Consider the following 16,464-nt stretch of genomic DNA (forward strand, 5'->3'; position numbering starts at 1 on the left):
ACCTAGTTTACCAGTATTTACACATCTCAATTATTGGCATCTTTTTTTTTCTTCTCCAATTTATGCTAGCCAGTTATTAATTGCAGTTTTTTGTGTCCCTCAGCAAGCCACATTGGGGTTAATTTAAATGATCTTAACTAATTGAAGGGTGCACAGAAATACCAAAGGATTATTGGCATCATTTCCTGAAATGTTTTTGGCTTAATTTTGAATTAAATTTTTAAAACCCTTTTAACTTGAAAAAAGTTGGTTTTTAATTTTTCCCAGAAAAAAAGGATTTTATTTAAAATTATTTCTAATGGGAAAATAAATAATCTCTAAAAAAGCATAATCTGCAAACAGACTTGTGGTATGTATGTTTTAAAGGGAAAGCTATGGCCCAAGGGCCCCCAACAAAAGGTTTTCATATTTGGGAAAAATTTGAACGGGTTTAAGTTAGAAAGGGCAATTTTTCATTCTAGAATAATTTTAAAAACCAAATTTTTTCAAACATTTCCACACCTGAAAAGCCCCAATTCTGCGTTAAAAAATTTCAAAAATCTGTTTTAAATTTCCTGTGAAATTTCTCTGCCCCAATCTCGGGAAAGGGGAGTTTTTGATGAGAAAACTCGGGGGGATTTTTTGGGAAAAACCTTCTGATTTCCCCAAGGGCTACTTTTCCGGGGCCTGTAAACGATGAGGTTTCTTGACACCTCCAGTTGATGGCGCACTCTTTCTTGCAGCCTTGGTGGCCAACTGTTTACGAGGAGCCTTTCCTCCTGTGGATTTTCTAGCAGTCTGCTTTGTACGAGCCATTGTCTATCTGAAAACAAATTAAACTATTGATACTGACACTTGTAAATTGAGATTTTGTTCAGACTTGTGCTTAAAATATGTCTTGCCAGATATAAACATGCAGTGTTGGAAACCTAAACAATTTAGAATTGATGTTTTAAATTCCTTTCATCTATGTAGATCTATATATATAAGACACTTGATACATCTGGTGAAAAACTGTTATCAATTTAACATTAAATTCATAGACCATTTAGAAGGATAAACATTAGAACCAGAAAACAAATTTATGACAAATTGGAAAACACAGTTCTATTTTTAGCAACCGGAAGTTGCATTGTACAGAGAAATATTTCATGTTCAGAGAAGTAAATTTGTCTTTTTACGAAACGTGAATGAAAATATGTTAATGACAGACATTTTCAAGATCATAACTATTCAATAAATGCAACATGTTCTTGAAAAACAATAAAATAGAGCAATGAAACCCTGGCGGCCACACGCGAAGCGCCTAAACTGAATTGGTTTACTCCAGTATTTGGCGTATAATTATGACTTTTTCGAACAACTTACACCTATTATCGATGAAAGAAGATGTGGTTTGTTACTTTTACTAATAATAAAACACGTTATTTCATTTAAGTTGAGCTTATATGTATAATTTTTCTCACCTTTCTTATCGCTGCTCAAAACTAGCGGGTTATTTTCGCAATGATTTCTGGGTTGTGAATTATTTTTGGTTCATGAACTTTAAAACGTCATGTAAACAAAGATTTTCATTAGTCAATACATTCCTCTTTCTAATTGGTTAAAAATACTATAATTTCATTGGATGTTTTGGAGTTTAAATCGGATGATGATTGGTCAAGTATCCTCTTATTTTCATTGGTTGAATTTCTATCCGATTTTCAAGCAAAGTTGCAATTTCGTTCTTTTCCGCCTTTACTCGGGAAATCTCGGACTACTTTTTCGCGCCAAACTTAAAATTATTTCCCGCTACCGCGTATAAAGTGCGCGGATCAATGCGGCATCGTAACTGCCTATCTTAAACATACAAAGTTCATCAAAGTAATCGGGTCATAGAATCTAAATACTGTCATAAGTTTAAAGATTTAAAAAAAGAAGAAAAGAAAATAAAGTCAGGGCTTTATCACGGGAAATAACATAAGATAGATATATATAGGGTTAGGTCAAAATATATAGATCAAGCACTTTTATTTATTTACCTAAGCACGGGGCTAAATAACTAAGCTGTTATCTGGGACAAAAAAAGGTTATTAAAAACATATATATCTTTATAGATCTAGAGGTCGTCATCAATTCGTACTAGGAGTCGCAAGTAGCTGATATACTAAGTCATCAGGGCACAAGCTCTACTAGATATATAAAGTCAGAAGTTTTGTAACCCCGGTTACACTTGAGAGAAACTCATTATAGATCTAGGCATAATTATGAACAATGACCATTAAAAAACTTGTGGGGTAAAATGAAAATAGATCTAAATAAAATTTCTTTTGATACATTGTCAGATGATGCTAAAGGTTCCTGAAAACAATCAAATGCACACGCTAGGTGAGATGTGCGATTGAGATAGATCTACTGATAAAATTCGTAGATTTTAATCCAGCCTAAATAATTACAAAATTCGTTAGAAGTAATGGATTTTGATTTTCGATTTATGATTTCTTTTGTTTGATAAATGCCCTTGGTGCACTAAATAGTCGACAGCAACGTCAGAAATACTTATCATTCCATCTTTTTTATCATAGACTAGCCATCATATTTTTATGAGACATCCTAGATTGACAATATAGCTGAAGGGTATTAATATTATAATTAAAGCTTTAAAGATTTAATACTAGACCAGACAATGAATGATTTTTTAAATAATTTTTAAAGAAACCAACTCATATCATGTTTGGCGAGATGGATGTTGCGTCTACATTTGTTCTGGTACTGTTTTTGAATTTGTAACTTTCCTAAGTCACAGGCGTACGGCACATTTGCCATGCGTATAATGGTAAAATTATCATAAAATAATCACCCCTTGATAAGATGATCAAGAACAAAATTACTATCCAGCACCCGTTTACTATGTAAAATATATACTTTATAAACGGGTGTTGGATAGTAATTTTGTTCTTGATGATCAAGTGGTATTATTTTATGATAATTTTACGATTATTGGCATGGCAAATGTGCCGTTCGCCTGTGTCCTAAGTTTAGTTGAAGGATCTTAAGCTCAAAATGCGTCACCTGGCTTGAACAATTGTTATGCTGTTGCCATCCGACTGTCATGATCATACCCGATAAAAACGTAATATTGCAACGATTACATATTTTGTGTACATGTGTTTCATTTTTTCACTAACAATTAATCCAACCGCTTAATTGTCAAAATAAATGGAGTGTTTTTAAACCCGAGAAATTACATTTTTGTTAAGAACTTACTAGCCTTTTTAGTTGGGACGTAGTCCCAACTAGTGCACTTACAAACCCGAAATTTCCAACCATACAGGGTAACGCCCACTGCTGTGACGTTTCATCGCCACTCTAAATGCTATATTGTATTCTAACATATCAAGCTAAGCTGAATTCATAGTGATCACCCGACCATGACCGACGCATAACCGCCGCGAGTGAAAAATAGTGCTCTGAATTTCTGAAAACTTCGATTTATTGCAAACAGAAGTGGAGACAAGAAATTTATTTTTTGAAAATAATGTGCAATTGAGCTTGAATTACGGTATTAGAAACGTAGCGGATATAATTTGAAAGGTCACATAATTCTATGAATGGGAATATGAATTCTATGAATGGGATAGTAAATTAATTGGGTCATAGTGCTTGACGGCTTGCAATATTTAACTTACTCATCCGCCTTATCATCACATTTTTTTGTATTATATTCCAGAATTTTTGAAAAAGACATTATTTATCGGATAAATTTTGTAGTTTATAATTGCAAAGTGGATATTGAAATAGAATTAGCCAGAGATGTAGATAATCTATTCGTCTCTGAATTAGCCGATAATTAGGTTAAATGAATCCGACAACTTCCGGTATATTTTTCGACCTACTTCACGAGCATAATTATCAGCCTGTTAAGCTCATAAGGTATGTTATAAAGCAAAATATGTTATGAATTTGATGACTAATAATATTATGTATATTTATTGATGCCAATTTGTTTCCGAGGACTAAAACTTTCGTAAATAATTTCGAAGTAATTTGGAGATCTCGAGTCTTTCGTACCCAAGACATTTCGATCATACTTAGACTGCAAAACCGACAGATTTTACAAATTGATATTACACAGATGTCTGCCTTTACAGGAAAACCGGCATATACGCCTACAATTTTTTGGTCTTGCCACGGCCGTTACGTCTCTACCAAATGGGGCACATTCTTGAATATTTCAGAATAATTTTATTTTGACCTTTATAAATTATTATATATCTATTTAAAGTCTAGCCATTTCATTTTGGGTCATCTTTTTACAATTTGAATAATTATTCTGGAAAAACGAAGTGCGCAAATGATCTAAAGGTTTGTACAAAGATTAGTGTTCTAAACATTCATCAAATGGTACATTTATAGTATCTGGAAAAAATATTTCAGTCCCATCATGACAAAATACCTCAATGGAACCCCTTTAAATTGAATTACACTTTTTTTAATGTATGGGTAAATTCCATTTTCAGTGGTTGAAATTTTTCCTCTTTTCTGATTAATCAAGCTATAGTTTCCCATTTATAAAGCCACAGGTTGTTTTGAAAGTTGAAAAAAAAATCACTGCCACCTTGATAATTGTTAACCTGAAAAATCTTCAGGCACTTAAAGGGATTTGAACCCCAGACCTCTTGATTACAAGGCAGACACACAACCATGTCGCGAAAATGTCAACACAACAGCAAGACTGTTGGAAATGATCTATACCTGTTCTCAATACATGGTTGAAGTAATTTATCAGTGTTAATTTGACATTTTATATGATTTAACAATTTTTGACACTGCTGATATTCACATTTTTTTCACAAATCTACATGTAAAAAATAGATATCATAATAAAATGATAGAACATTTTCTATTTTAGTGGTAATACTGTGGAGTAATATGAAGAAATATTATTAATATTTTATTATCATAAATTTTTCAAATTTTAATTATGTCATTACATGCTGTACACAATCATATTATAGTGTAAACATATATATACATGTACATTGTATAGACACATATATACATTGTATATACCAGAGACGTTAAAATACATAAAATGTATTTATATGTCTCTGTATATACACACACTAAGAGAGTAGTATTGGATGGTTTTGAAAATGAAATCTCTAAATTGATATTTTCAGGGAAATAAAAGATTATTTACTTTAATATTCACTTGGAAAGGCTGGTACATGTAGCTAGAAAAAAGTACAGTATAAGATTAAAGAAAGACTAGAAGATTATTACAAACAACAGGTACTTATATAATATTTAATGTATATTTCACAAACCAAACTGTTTTCCAAAAAAAATGAATGAAAACATGCATTTTTACCAGTGTCACCACGGGTCAGATTAACAGACCCATTCCCAGTGGCAAATAATGCCAAATATGCTTTTTTTCTTTTCCAAGTTTAGAAAAAAATCATAAGTCAAAATTCCGTTATCAAAGGTGACAATTTTTCTTCATTCCATTTCAATCCAATATGGTACCAGACAGATGATGTTCAAAAACACATTCCATTGTCAATTTTTTATGCTTTGAATGATATACAATTTGTTGGATTAACAACTTTGTACATGGTACTAAATATTTTTCCCAATCAAGATGCAAAATTTCTTAACCCATTACTTCATGAGCATTTTGTGAAAATGGCTGTTTCCATTGAAAAGTCTCCCGTTACAAGTTCAAATTGCTATAATACTATAAAAACTGCTTCAACACTAATCAAACTTGGCACAAATGTTGACTGGACCATTGCCCTTGCAACAACATGCTCAGGCTTAAATTTTCTGTTCCCATGGCAACGAGGGGACATCTCAAAATTGCCCAAAATCACTACTTTGCCTCGATTTTTTCAATCAAAATTGATTTCAAAGTGATGCCACTTCTCAATGGATTGAGATATAGTCAAATGCTTTTCAGCGTTGGTTACATGTTACCTTATGATCAATCTGGGGTCATTTACAGCCTCTCACAAGTCCAAAATTTTCTTGGCATCATGCTTAGAATGGTTTCACACAGGTCAGTAAGACCGGTGTACACAATGTACTGTCTGCACATATGTGTCAGAAAAAATATCACAAAAAAGCAATTTAGTATTACTATGAGTATTTATTAAAGAAATTGTATTTCAAATGTATTTAAATAGTATTATTGAAAGTCATTTTGTATGACAGACACACAAATCTAGTGCTCTGCATTATAAATGTAAGAAGAGACAAATAAGATAAGCATTTTTTTGCAAATTATTGCACTTCATATAATTTTTATTGCTTTTTTTTAAGGTGGACATGTGTCACTGTCAAGCGAATGAAGATAAGCATCACACTCGGTGGGAATCTCCAGTTTCCAGATGTAGTGATCATAACTGTATAGGCACCATTAACACTTTGGACTAGTTGGAGTATTTTAGAGGGCTAGTCTGAATTGAATCCCCTGTCAATAGTAAAGGCCAGTCATGAACATTGTGTTGAAGGAAAATGTTAAAACTCGGATTTTCCGCTTAACCAATCATTACTTTACCTTATATTCAGTGCGGTAATGTAGGAAATGGTTACTTTCTGGAACAGAGCTATCAATTATTTTTAATTTATTAGCTTGTTAGTGTTATCGTCGAACAGTTGTGAAGTAAAAACATCGCAGTTTGACTGTATACAAGTTGCCTTAAAGAAAGTATGTCGAAATCTTAACAGTTATTCGTTGATTTTGTAGAAATTGACTAGAATTCACCTTTGTTAACATGCATCGCTTGGACGTCGAAAACGACATGCAATGACATTTCAGTGAAATTTGGAAACTTGCTCGTATTTTGGAGCATTTTGTAGGATTTCGATGAAGTAAAAAGTGTTTATGATAGGATACATTATTCCTAGAGACAACCATAAAGATAAAATAGTGATCTGGTGTATTTTTACCGAACAGTTCTTGTTTGTTTTGCATGATATTTTTCTCTCGTTAGGGACCTTTATTCTTTATATATAGTATTATGAGCATATATATGGGTAAATGTGGTATATAGTGTCTGTGGTTTTAACATGTATCTTAGCTTGCCTGGTGTAATGATAAGTAATAAACCTGAGAATTGAAACTATGAGAATAAATTGTTGTTATTAGTCCCCTTCTATTTTCATTAAGAGGGGACTAAAGGCTGATCCATTTCTGTATGTCAATGAAAGCTGAAAGCTGAATTTTGCTATAACTTAAATGGTACAAAAGTAAGGTTCATCATACTGGTATCTGATATAGAACTATACAGAGATTTAGCATGTTATTATAATTTATGCTCCTATGATTCTGGATAAATATCTGTGTTCATTCCATACAGACTTGTACTTTTGGGGAAAAGGTTGCTCATGGGAGGAAAATATGTTTTTAATGGTGTTTTTGAGATTTTAGTTGATAAAGGAAAAAAAAACATAGTCTGTACTTAGGAAGACATTTGTCCTTCACACTCTTGTCCGAAATATGAATATAACTAGATATGTATTGAAGGGATTTTATGTAAACTTCACAAAGTGATAGAGACTTTTAAGAGGAAGTGCAATGTTCAAGAAACATAACTCTACCTTGCTTCATGTTTTAATTATATTCCTTAAGTTAAAAATGCTTATTCCAAACTATCACTGAATCTACATCAACTTGAACGACTCGAATTTTCCAATGTGTCAAAGAACCATAACTCCATTCCTTAGTTTTTAGCTCACCTGTCACAAAGTGACAGGTCAAGCTTTTGTGATCCCTTTTCGTCCGGCCGTAAACTTTTACTTTAAATGACATCTGCTCATAAACCACTACGCTAATTTCATCCAAACTTCACAAGAATGTTCCTTTGGCTGTCACCTTTAAAAATTGTGCAAAGAATTTAATTCCATGCAGAACTCTGGTTGCAATGGGAACCGAAAGAAAAAAACTTTAAATATCATCTTTAAAAAAACCCTAAGAGCTAGAGCTTAGATATTTGGCTTGAAACATCCTTTAGTGAGTGTCTACCAAGTTTTTTAAATAAAAGCCCTGGGGTCAAAATTGGCCCCGCCCCAGGGGTCTTTGTTTTTCCCTATGTGCATATAGTAAAAACTTTATAAAATCTTCTTTTAAAGAACCCAAAGAGCTAGAGCTAAGATATTAAGCATGAAACATCATCTAATGAGTGTTTACCAAGTTTTTTCAAATAAAAGACCCGGGGTCAAAATTGGTCCTGCCCCAGGGGGTCATTAATTTTCTTTAAATGCATATAGTAAAACTTAAAAAAATCTTCTTTTAAGAAACTAAAAGAGCTAGAGCTAAGATATTTAGCATGAATTATCTTCTAGTGAGTGTTTACAAAGATTGTTAAAATAAAAGCCCTGGGGTCAAAATTGGTCCTGCCCCAGGGGGTCATTAATTTTCTTTAAATGCAAATAGTAAAAACTTAAAAATCTTCTTTTAAAGAACCCAAAGAGCTAGAGCTAAGATATTTAGCATGAACATCTTCTAATGAGTGTCTACCAAGTTTGTTCAAATAAAAGCCCCGGGGTCAAAATTGGCCCTGCCCCAGGGGATCATTGATTTTCCCTATATGCATATAGTAAAAACTTCAAAAATCTTTTTTGAAGAACCCAAATAGCTAGAGTTTTTATTATAAGTTGAAACATCTTCTAGTGAGTGTCTACAAAGTTTGTTCAAATAAAAGCCCTGGGGTCAAAACTGGCCCTGCTCCAGGGTTGTCATTGTTTTTAACAGTATGTGTTAGTAAAAACTTAAAAAATCTTCTTTAAAAAAACCCAATAAACTAGAGCTTTGATGTTTAGCATGAATCATCTTCTTATGGATGTCTTCCAAGTTTGTTCAAATAAAAGCCCTTGGGTTAAAACTGGCCCTGCAGGGTGGGGGGGTATATACAGGTGAGCAACCTCAGAGCCATCATGGCCCTCTTATTTAATTATCTACCTTTATTATACATGTACTTAATTATGCTTGTCCAGAGAAATACTGGAAAAGAGTTGATGAAATTTGATTAAACTTTTACACAGCGAAAATAATCAAGTGAAAGAAAGTGTTTTTTCAAAGAACCCTAATTTTTGTGTCGCCTTGAAAAGGTGACATAAGAGGGGTTACTTTTGTCGGCGGTGTCGTTGTCGGCGTCCCCTAAAGCTTGTCCGGAGCATAACTCAGTCACTATAAGTCTGATTGACTTCAAACTTGGTATGCATGCTTCTTTTAATAACCCGAAGTGCAGTGCACAAGGACCGGTTCTCTGCAGTTCTTATTTTTTGAGTTAATGCCCTTTGTTAATTTTCATACTTTAATTTTGTCTGGGCCATTTCTCTTCAACTAAAAAAGCTATGGACTTGATACTTCATAGGACGATAGATCTCATTAAGAAGAAGTGCAGTGCACAAGAACCAGTACTCTGTACTTCCTAATTTTTGAGTTATTGCCCTTTGTTAATTTTCATATTTTATTTTTGTCCGGGCCATTTCTCCTAATGAATAAAAGCCATGGACTTGAAACTTCATAGGATGATAGGTCTCATTCAGAAGAAGTGCAGTGCACAAGAACTGTTACTCTGCATTTCTTATTTTTTGAGTTATTGCCCTTTGTTTATTTTCATACTTTAATTTTGTCCGGGCCATTCTCCTTAAGTATAAAAGCTATGGACTTGAAACTTCATAGGATGATAGATCTCATTAAGAAGAAGTGCAGTGCACACGAACTGGTACTCTGCATTTCTTATTTTTTGAGTTATTGCCCTTTGTTGATTTTCTTTCTTTATTTTTGTCCTGGTCATTTCTCCTCAAGTATGAAAGCTATGGACTTGAACCATCATAGTATGATAGATCTTATTGATAAGAAGTGCAGTGTTCAGAAACTGCTGCTCTAAACTTATTATTTTTTTAGTTATTGCCCTTTGTTATTTTTCATACTTCATTTTTGTCCTGGCCATTTCTCCTAAACTACATTGTTCACAAGGCGACACATCTGACTCGCGGAGTTCTAGTTTCTAGCTTAATTTTACAATTATCATCTCTTAAAATACATGTACAACAACTTTTAAAATAATGGTTGTCTGGAGTAAATCTTTTCAATGATATCACACTCAAACTAAATACAGTTGTAGAGACTAGTGAGCAGAAGTCTTGTGTCAAATAACCAAAATTCTACATTACTTAGTTTTTGAATTATCTCCGTATATATTTCATGATACTGTTCTGAGAGAGGATTAAAATATTGAAGGAATTTGATTGAAACTTTATAAACGTTATACAGTGAAAGAGATTAGCATGAGAATTGAAGTAAACAAAGGCCATTATAAGTTCTAATGACATGGTCACATTCATATAATGTGATGCAAAAAATATTGACCATTTGAGTGTTTACTTGATACTGATACAGAAAATTTGATATATATCACAATTGATTATTTTTTCATAGCTTTGTCTCCCTTTATAATGTCATGTGTTAAAATAGTCAAGCTTGCAGTTTCCTCTGGTAGCTCTAATTTCACTTGTTGCTCTTGTCAAAAAAGGCCAATAACGGTTTATGATCGACCTACACGTACATGTAACCTAAATATTATATTTGAACATGTGTGTCATAGAATAATTGTATCAACTACTGTTCATTTACTGAATTGTGCACTTTATATTTATAAACCGGAAACACCCTTCACTCATTGAATTATCTGCCCCGAAATAGAAAAAATAGTTATTTGATCCTTCATACGTCCCAACTGCAGTGCCTTCAGCACTTTGATTAATTCTCATTTGTACGTATAATACGCAGACCTATATATAGCAGTATATCTGGCTTTCGGAATAAATGACCGTCCATTTTCATTTTAGTTGAACATATATCATGAAAATCTTTTTTTCTTTTCGAAACACTGTCATCTGCCTAAAATTCCCTTTAAACATATAATTTTTCAGTACCTATGAAAATACACATGAACATACATGCTTCATAATTGCCACACAATTTCACGTTTGAAATTAAGAGTAATCACTCGTCGTGTCATTGCGATTTTTATTGTATAAACGTTTTTATGATCACACACATTTAAAGGGGAAATGCATTGCTAATACATTTAAGCTACGTTAAGTTAAGTATACATACAAGAAAACATGAGAAAATATGAGCTTTAAGTTTTATACAGACCATCTTCTTCTCTTCTTATATGATAAAATCGACATACATGTATTTCTTTTTACCTCACCTTAGCTATAAGTGGTCAGAGTTGAGTTCTTGTCATGAGATAAGATGTGACAAGGTGTCTGTGGTCTGTTGTCCTTCATCACCCGCTATGTCATTTAACAACCTGGATTTAAATTATTCATGTTAACATAATGTGGACCTTTACAAAATTTTATGTTTCTTTGATAAAAGTTGGCCTGTCCCAGGTTCAAATGTGATACCTAAAATTATGAAATTTGACATGTAGAATCAATTATGTGGTCCTCTACATTATACTTTTAATAATGTATGACCTCGAGGTCACAATTAGATGCAGCATATCCAAGTAGTCCTTTACAAGTTTTATAAATGCTGTACCTGGTGTCAATGGGATCCACGTACAGTGTACAAACTTCTGCATTGAAATATGATGGCCTTATCTAGCAATAATCTTAGGTGAACAATCCATGGTCATCAGCTATTGTAGGAAAATTTTCAATTCACAGAAAAGTTCAAATTGTGGACTATTTTCAAAATGAATCAAATCTAGTATTAGCTCAAAATGCACACAGATTACACTACATTGTTCAATGGAAGTGCTGCACCATTTTGTGTTTTTCTCAGACATGATTTTGTTCACAAAGGTCTTTCATTGACTGTCAATATAAGTGGCATTGACATAAACAATTTCAAATTATTGCATAATATACAACCATTTTTAACAAAATGATTGACAAGAGTAAAGACTCTGCCTTAATTTTTATAGTTATACTTAACAATGCTTGTTTCATACTTTATTTGCTTAAACAGACTTTATTTAATTAACCAATGTCTTTCATATTTGGTAAGATGGCAATAACATACCTGTGATGGTCCTATAACTAAGGTAGGAGATAGGAGTCACTGGACTTAAGGTTTTTATTATTTATTAATGAGCTGATATCTTTAATATTTAGTATGCAGATACATTTGGTGGTCCACTAACTTTCAATGGAGAAGTCAGCCACTTAGGTCAAGCTAGGTCACAAATGATAAAATAGATTTTCACATATTTTTCATACAGCCTTTATTTAATGACTGATATCTTTTATATTTTGTTGGTGAATACCTTGGATGATCCAATTACTTTGGGTGCAGTTAGGGGTCACTTGGGTCAAGGTCATCAATACATAAAAAAACAAACAGTTTTTTACACTTTAGCTCATACAACCTTTATTTACTGACCAATTGTTATCAAAATATATCAACACATCAGCAAGTTCGGGATGCACTTACTTCAATATTGTTATGTTAATTCTCCTAGTCCTTAAGGTAATGTTATAATCTAAATTTATCTTGTACTTTTTTGTCTGTTTTGTAAGTCTTAAACAGTTCATGCACATATACTTTAATGTATAATTTATCTATAAATATTAACTTCTCTTTCTTACTGAAGTTTTATTCTTATTCATTTAATTGTGTACTTGATTATTTTTATTTCAACTATTGTCACATTTCATATTAAATGTGTCAAACTTAAATTATAACTTAGATTAAATCTACAGATTAAATTGCAAAATTAATATATCCTGCTTAAAGGTAAATATAAAGGGATGTTAATGGTTCTAGGTGACAATACTTTTTATATGATCAGGGATTTTATGCCCTTAGGGAATAATTATAAGATCTGCCATCACATATCTTTTGAATATGTGATTGTTTTATTTCCTTTCCCTTTTTAAATGTGTCAATATCTTCCTTTATGATTAAATCTGCTTCACTTTCTTGTTTGTATATATACTGGTCAGAAATTCTGTGAAGTCATATTCCATCTTGACTGTCACAGAATAAAGAATTAATGTTTTTCAAAATTTAAATCTTGGATTTTTATTTATCAGGTATGTTGAGTTATTTATTTTTCTATATATCTGCTGTTCTTCATTCAATGTTTCACTGTAAGAAATATGTTTTATTTTATCTTAAGCTGTTTCTCTCAAATATGTTTTAATATATATATTTTGTAGATTTTTCAATACTTTGCATATTAAATAATCATTGTATTTTATAACCTAAATAACTGAGATCTTGGAATATTTCTTATTGTAGAAGTAAAGTAAAATGTCCTATAAGATAATGTATAAAGTTTAGTTTTGCTTTATAAAAAATGTTAAATCTAAGTTCTTTACTTAATATAAAGTAATTTGTAAATAAAATACAATTATTTTAGTTATTAATAAATTGTTCCATAAGTAATATTTTTCATATAATTTATATTGATATAGTTGATTTTATTCAATCATCAGTTTCATTTCAAAGCTATTTAAAAGTTCATTTTTATAAGTATCGGTTGATTAAGGATTTTTATCATCGACCAAGATCTCGGTATCTTCTCACATGCAAAGCGAGTTATTGTTAAATTCCCCATATCATGTATTTGTTAATTCAGATATTGCAATTACTAAATAATTATTATAATTATTTATAATGTATTGTAATATAAATATATTCCATCTTGACTGTCACAGAATAAAGAATTAATGTTTTTCAAAATTTAAATCTTGGATTTTTATTTATCAGTCCTCTAGTATATCTCCAAAAAGGGGCGCGCATCGAACCGGTATAACAAGTGGTGGGTAACAGTGGTGGTCGATGTCAGATCCAGTCAACCGATACTACCTTCGAAGTGGAGAATCATCTTCATCTCCAGTTACTCCAACCAAACTTCTAATGCGTAACCAATAAAAGATTTCCCTGTCAGCAGTCACAGGTCGACCGGTAGCCACTACTTCATTAATCGCAAGATCGTCTTCAAGACAAGGGTCAAGTGATCTCATAAACTTTCACCTTAAAGTATTTAACTGCATTGAAGGCTTAAATTCTTAGCTTAAAAAGTTCAAGCTGTTTCCTCAGTTTAAAACATTGACACTGTAAAAATGTATGAACAACTGCGCCTAGTCGATGGAGCCGGACTCTGGTATAGTACCGTGTCTAAGAAAATGCAAACAATTAAAGACTATGTCGTCTTCAAAGCGGCATACGATGACAACTCCAAATGGAGCACTAATTAATAAAGATGCAGAACATAGCGAGTAAATAATATTCATACAAAAAGAAAAAAAATAGGAAAAGATAAAAAAAATAATACAAAAACAAACAAACAAAAACTGCAAGTAATAATGTATATAAATAGTATTCAATATATTTTTAATTGTCTTATTCAGTCTTGGTAACGTACCACAGTACATGTTCCGGATTTCTTTTAACATTGTCATGTAAACAGTGTCATTTCATGTAGCAAAGCCAAACCTAACAAATTAACTTTGTTGTCTCATAGTGCTATAAGATGGTTGGCCACCATCTAAACCGGCTGAGCTACATCTATATTGTTTGTATCTGTCTGTGTCTGTGTATTTGTTTTTCTTATATATATTAGATGATAATTTCATTTTTATAAAGATATTGATCCCTCTTATTTTGTGTCACACGAATCATGTTGAATGAGTCAATCTCTTAATGAAGGTTTCTACTGCCATGACATAAGAATATGCGACAAAGTCTGGAAATTGAAAAAAAAAACATTGTTTTGTTTTGCTTTGTTTGTTCATTGAACAAACAAAAACAAGTCATCTCTTTGCTTAAGCAAGTGGACCCTTCTGCCCAGACTATGCATTGCATCAATTTGAAACTACAATTTCTAGTTCTTAATCTTGCATAAAACAAATGATTTATCTCGGAACTAATTGATAGTTCATTGTTATAATGTAAATTTGTCTTGTATATATTCATGCATATTACTGTATAATTTTAAATGCTTACATCTCTGTATATATTTCTTTTCCAGTTTCATTAATTCATTTAATTGTACAGGTATTTCTATTTCAACTTTGGGGACCAAAGTTAAGGGGGACTGGGCAATTGTTATAATCTAAATTTATCTTGTACTTTTTTGTCTGTTTTGTAAGTCTTAAACAGTTCATGCACATATACTTTAATGTATAATTTATCTATAAATATTAACTTCTCTTTCTTACTGAAGTTTTATTCTTATTCATTTAATTGTGTACTTGATTATTTTTATTTCAACTATTGTCACATTTCATATTAAATGTGTCAAACTTAAATTATAACTTAGATTAAATCTACAGATTAAATTGCAAAATTAATATATCCTGCTTAAAGGTAAATATATAGAGGATATTTGTTTGTTTTGCATGTAAGATTGAAATATAATTTCACTGAGTGAACACCAGATGCAATATTTTCACGAGTGGCGTAGCCACGAGTGAAAATATAATAGCTGGTGTTCACGAATGGAATATATTTCAATCTTATATGTAAAACAAATAAATTTTCTTTTTATTTTATGCTTTTTAAGTGATTTTAAGTTATTTTTTTACTGATTTTGCCGCGTAACGTCGCGCATTCTCCTTTGTGACGTCATTATATCATGACGTCACATCATCAGTTTTGAAATCTAGTTCCGTTAAATTTCTCTAATTTTGTTAAATTTCTAACATGATGTAGGATGACATTGACTTTCTTTTTCTTAAGAAGCAAAATTTACGTATGACGGCATTTATTTCTGCCTGTTATTCCATTTAGTTATGATTTTCTGTTCATCCGCATTCAGATATAGTCCGGCTACAGTGAAAATTATATTTTATAAATTTCACTAGTGGTTTATCAGAATATAATCATCTGATATATTACAATAAAACACCGGAAAGCATGAAATAAAAAGGGATGTTAATGGTTCTAGGTGACAATACTTTTTATATGATCAGGGATTTTATGCCCTTAGGGAATAATTATAAGATCTGCCATCACATATCTTTTGAATATGTGATTGTTTTATTTCCTTTCCCTTTTTAAATGTGTCAATATCTTCCTTTATGATTAAATCTGCTTCACTTTCTTGTTTGTATATATACTGGTCAGAAATTCTGTGAAGTCATATTCCATCTTGACTGTCACAGAATAAAGAATTAATGTTTTTCAAAATTTAAATCTTGGATTTTTATTTATCAGGTATGTTGAGTTATTTATTTTTCTATATATCTGCTGTTCTTCATTCAATGTTTCACTGTAAGAAATATGTTTTATTTTATCTTAAGCTGTTTCTCTCAAATATGTTTTAATATATATATTTTGTAGATTTTTCAATACTTTGCATATTAAATAATCATTGTATTTTATAACCTAAATAACTGAGATCTTGGAATATTTCTTATTGTAGAAGTAAAGTAAAATGTCCTATAAGATAATGTATAAAGTTTAGTTTTGCTTTATAAAAAATGTTAAATCTAAGTTCTTTACTTAATATAAAGTAATTTGTA

The 16,464-nt window shown here is 31.6% G+C and overlaps 1 long non-coding RNA gene across 1 annotated transcript; it reads left to right on the forward strand.

Moving 5' to 3' along the window:
- Positions 1-3,242: 3,242 nt before the first annotated feature.
- On the forward strand, positions 3,243-7,101 carry LOC132730468 (uncharacterized). The gene is made up of 3 exons (XR_009625763.1): positions 3,243-3,891; positions 5,142-5,253; positions 6,286-7,101. It is a non-coding gene; the product is annotated as an uncharacterized LOC132730468 (long non-coding RNA).
- Positions 7,102-16,464: the final 9,363 nt, after the last annotated feature.

The sequence above is a fragment of the Ruditapes philippinarum genome, unplaced genomic scaffold, assembly GCF_026571515.1.
Source record: "Ruditapes philippinarum isolate M1 unplaced genomic scaffold, ASM2657151v2 ctg2922_1_1_1_1, whole genome shotgun sequence".
Classification (NCBI taxonomy): domain Eukaryota; kingdom Metazoa; phylum Mollusca; class Bivalvia; order Venerida; family Veneridae; genus Ruditapes; species Ruditapes philippinarum.